The sequence below is a fragment of the Sciurus carolinensis genome, chromosome 14 (genome assembly GCF_902686445.1).
Source record: "Sciurus carolinensis chromosome 14, mSciCar1.2, whole genome shotgun sequence".
Classification (NCBI taxonomy): Eukaryota; Metazoa; Chordata; class Mammalia; order Rodentia; family Sciuridae; genus Sciurus; species Sciurus carolinensis.
The window spans coordinates 68,529,654-68,538,106 of NC_062226.1; the positions used below are offsets into that span (position 1 = coordinate 68,529,654).

An 8,453-nucleotide genomic window follows, 5' to 3' on the forward strand; every position below is an offset into this window, starting at 1 on the left:
TGCTTTTTGAGTTTTTGGCCACAGCAGCAAAAGAGATAACTGAAATACCCAGAATCTTTAGTATATATCTGAAACTAGAAAAAAAAATTGAAGTCTGCCCAAATATCTACTCCCAGAAACACATCTCACCTGTGGAACACCAGAAATACCAAAAGAAATTCCAGTTATAATCTTAATGCAGCTATTGTAGCCACTCATTGCTTCATTGTGTGGTGGCACAGAAACTGAGATCTGATACTTGAGACATTATTTTTCATTTGCAGAAGATAAGCATTGGGTCCTTTGCTTAAAAACAGCTAAATTGGAGGCTGGGTTTGTGGCTTAGTGGTAGAGCACAGAGTTCAATCCTCAGCATCACATTATAAAATAAAGGTATCCATCTACAACTAAAAAAAAGTTTTAAATAGAAATAACTAAATTGATTTCTCTCCAGCATAGCATATGATAAGACAAAAGTATTAAGTGAGGGGAGTTTCTTTTTGCTTTGGAAAAAATCTTAGTTTCTTTTATTCAAACTTCATTTCTCTGGTTGTAGGGTGATAAAGTGGAATGTGACAAGAACTACTTAAAAATCAGGACCACTTTAGAGGGCAGGTACACTCAAAATTGAGCCCTTATCACACAACTTTAAGAAAGAACATATAAGGAAGAAATCTGTATGGGGTCTTTTGATGGCAATTATACAGCAAAAATGAATTAGTTCAATACTTGAATCCTTACACCAAACAATTTAGGCCAACCTGTTAACTAGGATGTCAAAGTAAATACACCAAATTCCAAGGGGCTTCTCAGTCCTCTATTTAGATCAGAAGCAAAGACTCACAATGCCAATGAAATCAACATCTAAACATCTAAATGAATAATCCACATTTAATAAGAAAAACAAGAATCCAACAGAAAACAAAGCCACCTTCTGGTACACTGACATTTAGCTACAAAACAATCATTTGCAGCAATGATGAAGTGGTCCCTGTTCTCTTTGTGAGTTTGACATGGTGGCCCTGGCTCAGCTGACAAAAAAAATGTCAATTAACCAATGGTTTCCTTCCTTGGCATCAAGTATAATTTGAGAGGAGTTGCCTGCTCTTGTCTGCACCTAAGCCTACTTTCAAAAGCAGTTCCAGCCCGTTCAGGAGGCTGCACTGCACACTGGACACCAGAGGACAATAGAACTGCTTCCACCTGTATATGAGAACAAACTCAAGAATTCAGAACAGCAGTCCTGGTGCAAAAAGACCAAAAAGAAAGGAAAGTAATTCATATTTATTTCAGCAAATACAAGCAGGTTAATGCTCTACAAAGCAAAATCAGTCAAGTTCTTATTGACCAAAGATGGCCAAATTTGCATGCTTCTTTACGTCCTTCTGGAATTCATTCCCATATACATATGTGTGTGTGCATTTACTAAAAATAGAATCATATCCCATTCTATAATTTGTTTTCCTAATTTAGTAATACAGAATATTCTATGGTACTTTTCAAAATATCAAATCCTTTATTTAGGCACATAAGTTTTTTCCAGCTTTTCTTTGTTACAATGTTAAAATGCATCCACAGTTGCACAGCAGTACATTCTGAAAGGTCACATACAAAATATATCATACTAGGATAAACATCTTTGAACATACATCTTTCCAAAGAATATTCTCTTTTCTGATTTTTTTTTCCCTTGGAATATTCCAAAAAGTAGAATTATAGATTCCAAGTCTCTGCACGTTTTGAAAGCCACTGAGACTTATCCCCAAACTGCAGTGCATTTTTCTTCAAGGGGAGCCCTGTGCTCGGAGTGGTGGCATGTAGGATGCCCAGGATCAGATGCTAAATGGCATGCAAATCCCAGCTGCCAAGAAGCCAATGAGAAACAAATTGGAACACTTTCTAAAGTACTAAGGTGATTATTGCTTCGTGCCCAGAGATCTTTCAGCAATTTCATATAAAATATTCCTTCATGTCAGACCCATAATCACCTTTTCAAAATCGTGCCGTGGAGAGTCATGGATATGTATTCCGTGTGCAGGGCATAAATCTCTCCGATCCACACTGCAACCTGCAGAGCCTCCCTTCTCCCAGGAGTGGGCTGCTCCAAGCTGCCCAGGGCAGCTGAAAAGCATATGTTCTAGTACCCAATCCTCGCTCCCTCTTCCACACCCTCCCCCAGCTTCCGCCCACCTTTGGGCTTGCACATTTCTCATAGGTAAACACTTTCTGAGAAATACTCTACAAGAGTTTGGCTATGCAAATCTGTCTTTCATAATGTTACCCACAATGACATTTAAGTACATAAAGGGACTACTGCATTTACCAAGTGCCAGATAGGAATGACAGGATGAGCAGAGCCATGGGGATTTGATGGGTGCCAGCCCATAGCCCAGTGCCTTTCTGGTTCAAATCATTTGTCCAGAGAAATGGAATGCAGTTGCTTTGTCCTTCAATTGAAGAGCTTCACACATGGATGGAGACTGGATAGGGGATGGACCAGGTGATGTCCTTCCCCAAGAAGTTGGCATGAAAATTGACATATGAAGGGCGCCTTTCATTCAGCACCAGCCAGCATGTTCCACCATCAGACATGACACCTTTTCTTCAATAGGAAAAACAAAGTCTGTTTAAGAGAAAACAGCCTCTGAAGTCCTGGGCTCAGGAATCTGGCTCCTCCAAAAATTGCAAGAGTCTGCCATCAATTTTGCCAGTTTGCCATTCCCAGTTTGCCACATTGGTATAGGTTTGGCTGCCTTCACACAGGTTACCACGCCCAGGCTTGCCAACCCTGGCTTGTCCACATGTAGCACTTTCTGACACAACAGCCCTTGAACTAGCTGGACTGTTATTTCCAATGTGGTCTTATAGCTGTTGCCAAATGACCTGTAAGCGCCTGAAATGCATCCGGAGCCCCTGGCACAGGAGGGCTATTAAAGCCCACGTTGTATGGGATCTGGAGTATTTGCGGAATGTCCTAGTGCTGTGTGTTTTGGCCACTGCCCATGGTCATTTCCAATTCATCATTGTCAGAGTTGAGACAATTTCTGGGGCAAGGGAGGGACAGCTGGTAAGGACCTGGGAAGGGCACTACCTGTGTTATGGCAGCTTTAGAAAGCTAGACCTTTTATGGAGGACAAGAAGTATGTAGGATCTGAGGACTCTAGGGGCTGCCTAAAGTAAACATTTCACATGTCTTGGGAGGGCATCTTTCTCCAACCAAGCTCTCAGGAAGGAGCAACTGCTTTTTTTTTTTTAATCCCCACTCATAAGTTCCAGAGTAATGAAATGTTTATTAGCAAGACCCCCGCACTCAGAATGGCCTCAATCCCTAATCACAGACTCCTGAGAATCCCAGACCCAGTGATGTTAAACAGCAATCATTACAGACAGTCAGGTAGCAGTGATAACAATAATAGCATCCACGATATGTAGAATACTATGTGCCATTGTAAGCTTCTTTGTAAGTGAAATTTTTATGATTTTAACACTAATATTTTTGAGGCTAGCATTATTATTCCTCATTTTCCACATGACTATTCTGAGGCTCAGAGAGGTTACACTGATCTCAAGCTACATCTATGTAGCCTTCCCACAGTTGCAATCCACAGTTGCAAAGTGCAATGTTAGGAACTTTGTGTAGCTCTCAAGAAAGTCCATTGTTAAAAGTTACTGTAAAGCAGGCAGGAACTGGAAAAACAGAGCTGGTGAAACATTGTGATTATCTAGCATAAGAATTCCCCTATTCCCAGGAGCTATGTGCCTGAGGTCAAGTGTAACCTCTCTGAGCCCAAGTCATACAGCTAGTAAGGGGCAGAGCTGGGGCTGAATCCCAAATCAGTCTGACTCTGAAGCCCCTGGTTATAATTTCTGTACCAGGCGCATACTTGCCAGTTCACTCACAGCCAAACACCAGGCATGCATTAGAAGGAAAGAAAGTACATTCACAAGTTATTCTCATGTTGATACATTTCTCTCCCACTGGCAGTTTAATAGGTCCCATCTCTACATGATTTACTGGACCAGATCATTTGAAGGCACCCAAAATGGCACAAATCAAAACCACCCCATTTCATCTAAACCACTTCTTCAGCTCTAACCATGGAACCCCAATTATCCACATTAAGCAAGCCTCACTAAAGTCATATTTATCTAACCCTTCTTCCTCATCTCTATGCAGTCAAATGCATCCTGTCTTTTCTCCTTCAAAATGCTTCTTTGCCATGACCAGCATGGCCAAACTCATGGTTCTGGTGAGGAGCAAAGGGAGATTAGAAAAATAAAGACTCACAAACATAGATTTTGAAGATTAAGCTGGGATCAGGTGGAGCTCTGCTCTCTGATGGAGATGCAGATCTAAAGAGCTATGCCAGCAATCTTTATTTATATATGTCTCATTATCAGGTTAAAGACTATGCAAGCATTATCAGTTGTATTCAGGAAAGTTATGGAAACTAGGACATCTAAGTAACTTTCCCACATTTGCAATCCACAGTTGCAAAGTGCAATATAAGAAGCTTTGTGTTGCTGTCAAGACTGTTAAAAGTTACCATGAAGCAGGTGGGAACAGGAGAAGCACATTGTGGTTGTCTAGCATAAGAATTCCTTCATTTCCAGGAACTATGTGCCTGAGATCAAGGTCAGAGCTGATAGGACTCTTGCACAGAGCCTCCTCATGCAGGGCATTGCCTTTGTTGTCGTTGTTGTTATTGTTTGTTTTTTGAGACAGGATCTGGCTAAGTTCCCCAGGCTGGCCTCGAACTTACCATCCTCCTGCCTCAGACTCCCAAGTAGCTGAGATTATAGGCAGGAGCCACCACACATGAAAAGTTCCCATTTTTTAATGAATAAATTTTGGAAATGGTTTCTTGGGATAGTCTCCAATTTAATATCTATGTCACTTCCAAGAAAAGGACTCAAAACAAATATAACAAGATCAAAGAAACTCATTTCTCTAGAGACTAGGAACCATAAACTTTCAAACTTCTCTCTTTGCCCAGTCTCTTTCCTTACCCAAACCCACTGCAAAACTCCAAAGCTAGTATACGCTGAACACCCTTGAAGTCTGTACATGCTCTGCTGATATGATCCCCTCCTTCCACTGCTAAGTATTTAGGAATCAGTTCTGACCTCTTTTCTGAAGACTGTGGACCATTTTCGTATCCCTTCCAAAGTACTACAACCATTGTTCTCACAAAGGTAATACAAGACACAGAGCCCCTGACCTCATAGGGTAACGTCATACTGAAGGATGCAGGTTTACACTCATATGAGAGTCAGAGAGGTTCAAAATTAATAAGCAAACTCTGATGGTAATCTGACAGTAAGTGGTCTTGGAAGTGACTTTCTGCATTGTAGTTTCAGTGAAACAGCTTAGGAAAAAGATCAATAGGTTCACAGTTGACGAAGACTTCTATGAGGAGTTAGTAGTGGGTATGAGACCTCCCACAGCATGTGTATGTTTCTGGAGGTCTATATAGGCAACAGCTTCCTCAAATTCACCCAAAACTGACTTTGTTACCAAAGGACTCAGGGGAAACAGTTTACCCAGTCACATGGTCTAAAATCAGCTGTCAGCAAATTAATGGGGAAGTCTGTGTTTGTGGAGCTAAGATTGAGTTTAAGGTGGTACAGGTTGAGTTTGGGACAAGTATCTATTTAAGTCAGCCTGTGAGATCTCCAGTGTTTAGTATGTGACTTAGGGGACTAATGGGGTGTGTTAGGGTGCAGAAAAGGTCATTTGTGAGTTAAAAGTACAGAGCAAATGTAGTCTCTGAAATTGACCATGCTCAGCAAAAAGTGTCCTTTGTGGTATGAAGATACAATAAATGGCCCTGCCATCCCCAATTCTGAAATAGCTAGGGACTCAGTAGAAGGAAATCAAAAACCAGAATACCAGGGACCCAGTCACTTCATTTGGGACAATTATTAAATGAACACTCCAAAAGACACTGCACAGATTAGGAAATGGTACAAGACACACTGTTTAATTCTCACAAGTTTCCCCTGAGCTGGGATCTCCATCTTCCATTTACAGATGGAGAACCCCATAGCTCAGAAGCAGAGGCAAAATGGTTTTCCCAAGAACCCGTAGTTCATAAGTAGCAGAACTAAAATCGAACACAGATCCTCTGAAGCATAGATTTCAAGCTCGTTTCCTTTTCCTGCCATTTGATATCCCTGTTCTCAAAGAAGATAGCAGAAATCTAATAAAAACTTAAAAAGGGAAAAAGAAGAAAAGGTTTCCATATTCCCTAAACCACTGCATTGAATGACATTCCAGGGTCAGCAAGTGAAAGAAAGCTCCTATGTGCTCATGGCTTATGCAGTCCTCCAGAATGCCCCATTTGTGATGTCCCTTGTCCTTAGGAGCAAACCTGTCATTTTAGAACCACATAGGAATGAAACATCCAGTTAATGTTATTCAGCACTGAAAATAAATGAGTTATCAAGTCATGAAAAGACAGAGGAACCTTAAATGCACATTGTTAGGTGAAAGAAGCCGATCTTAAAAGACTACCTACTATAGGACTTCAACTAGAGTTGGTCTTGAAATAGCAGAACGATAGGGACAGTTAAAAGAACAGAGGTTTCCAGGGGCTAGGAGTGAAGAATGAACAGGCAGAGAACAGAGGCTTTTGAGAGCAGAGAAACAATTCTGTGCATAATGGCAGATACATGTCATTACACATTTGTCAAAATCCATAGGTACACAACACTGAGAGTGAAACTGAATGTACACTATGAACTTGGGTGGTGATTTGTCAGTGAAGGTTGTTGTAATACATGGACCTCTCCTGTAGGGGGTGCTAATATCAGGGGAGGCTATGCACGCATAGGGGCGGAAGGTATGTAGGAAATTCCTATATCTTCTATTCAGTTTTGCTGTAAACCTCAAACTGTTTTGAAACACAATGTCTATTAAAAAGAAAAAAGGGAGATACTCCAAAATGAAGCTGAATATCTCCTACCCATCCACTGACTGCCAGAGCTCATTGAAGTGGATAATGAACGCAAACTTCGTACTTTTTATGAGAAGCGTATGGCCACAGAAGTTGCTGCTGGCGCTCTGGGTAAAGAATGGAAGGGTTATGTGGTCCGAATCAGTGGCAGGAACGACAAACAAGGCTTCCCCATGAAGCAGGGTGTCTTGACCCATGGCTGTGTTCCTCTGCTACTGAGTAAGGGGCACTCCTGTTACAGACGAAGGCAAACTGGAGACAGAAAGCACAAATCTGTTTGAGGTTGCATTGCGGATGCCAATCTGAGCGGTGGATATTCCTGGACTTACAGATACTACTATACCTCGTAGACTGGGGCCCAGAAGAGGTAGTAGAATTCGCAAACTTTTCAGTCTATCTAAGGAAGATGATGTCCGCCAATATGTTGTCAGAAAACCCTCAAACAAGGTAAAAAACCTAGGACCAAAGCACCAGAGATTCAGCATCTTGTTACTCCACGTGTCCTGCAACACAAACGCCGGCGTATTGCTTGGAAGAAACACCGAACTAAGAAAAACAAGGAAGAGGCTGCAGAATATGCCAAACTTTTGGCCTAGAGAATGAAAGAAGCCAAAGAAAAATGCCAGGAACAGATTGCCAAGAGACGCAGGCTGTTCTCTCTGAGAGCTTCTACTTCTAAGTTTGAGTCCAGTCAAAAATAAGAATTTTTAAGGGTAACAAATAAATAAGATCTGGCGAAAGAAAGAAAGAAAGGAAAGAAAGGAAAGAAAGGAAAGAAAGAAAGAAAGAAAGAAAGAAAGAAAGAAAGTTGGTTCACATATCCAAGTGATTCTAAACTACTTAAAAAGTCCCCAATGACTGATTTATTTGTGTTTTTAAGTTTAAAAATAAAATCTCAAATTCAAAACAAAAATTATGAGAATCATTATAGAACCTCATTCTCATTTCTCTCTAATTAGAGTTTTCTTGTCATCCCATCTTCCCAGGGGCAACAGATCATTCTAATCATCTGTCTTCTAAAATTGGAAGGTCTTTCCCTGGTCTGGGGGATGTTCATGAACATCTTAGAAAAGTTGAGTAGTTGCAGTTAGAAGCTTACCCAAATATGGAGCATTCAAAGAACTGTGTTCCCTCTCTGCAGTATCACCCCAAGCCCCAAAATCCAGAGCAGGGGCTGTGGAACTGTTTTATGGAATTGGAAGCATATTGCCAGTTGTATGAGTCACCCCAGTCCAGCCAGCCTCTGCCTCTCCCACTGATTCTTCTTCCCTCTCCCCACCCACTCCTGGGAAACACCTCTTGATAATTGGAGATGGTGCCCATAAGAGGAGGAGAAGGAAAAGAGTCACCTTCCTGACCTACAAGCAATCTGTTCACACCTGGCTGTGTGAGCTTTGATTGTGCTTGACTCAGGTTGGATAACTACAGATGTCTCTAATTTCCACAAAGTAAAGGAGCCCTTGTCTGGAATAAATGAGATAGATAAATTAGACAGGGGGAGGGAAAGAGTCAAAG

The 8,453-nt window shown here is 41.3% G+C and overlaps 1 pseudogene; it reads left to right on the plus strand.

Annotated features, from left to right (window-relative positions):
* The first annotated feature begins 6,926 nt into the window (after positions 1 to 6,926).
* Positions 6,927 to 7,639, plus strand: LOC124964902 (40S ribosomal protein S6-like; annotated as a pseudogene).
* The last annotated feature ends 814 nt before the right edge of the window (positions 7,640 to 8,453 follow it).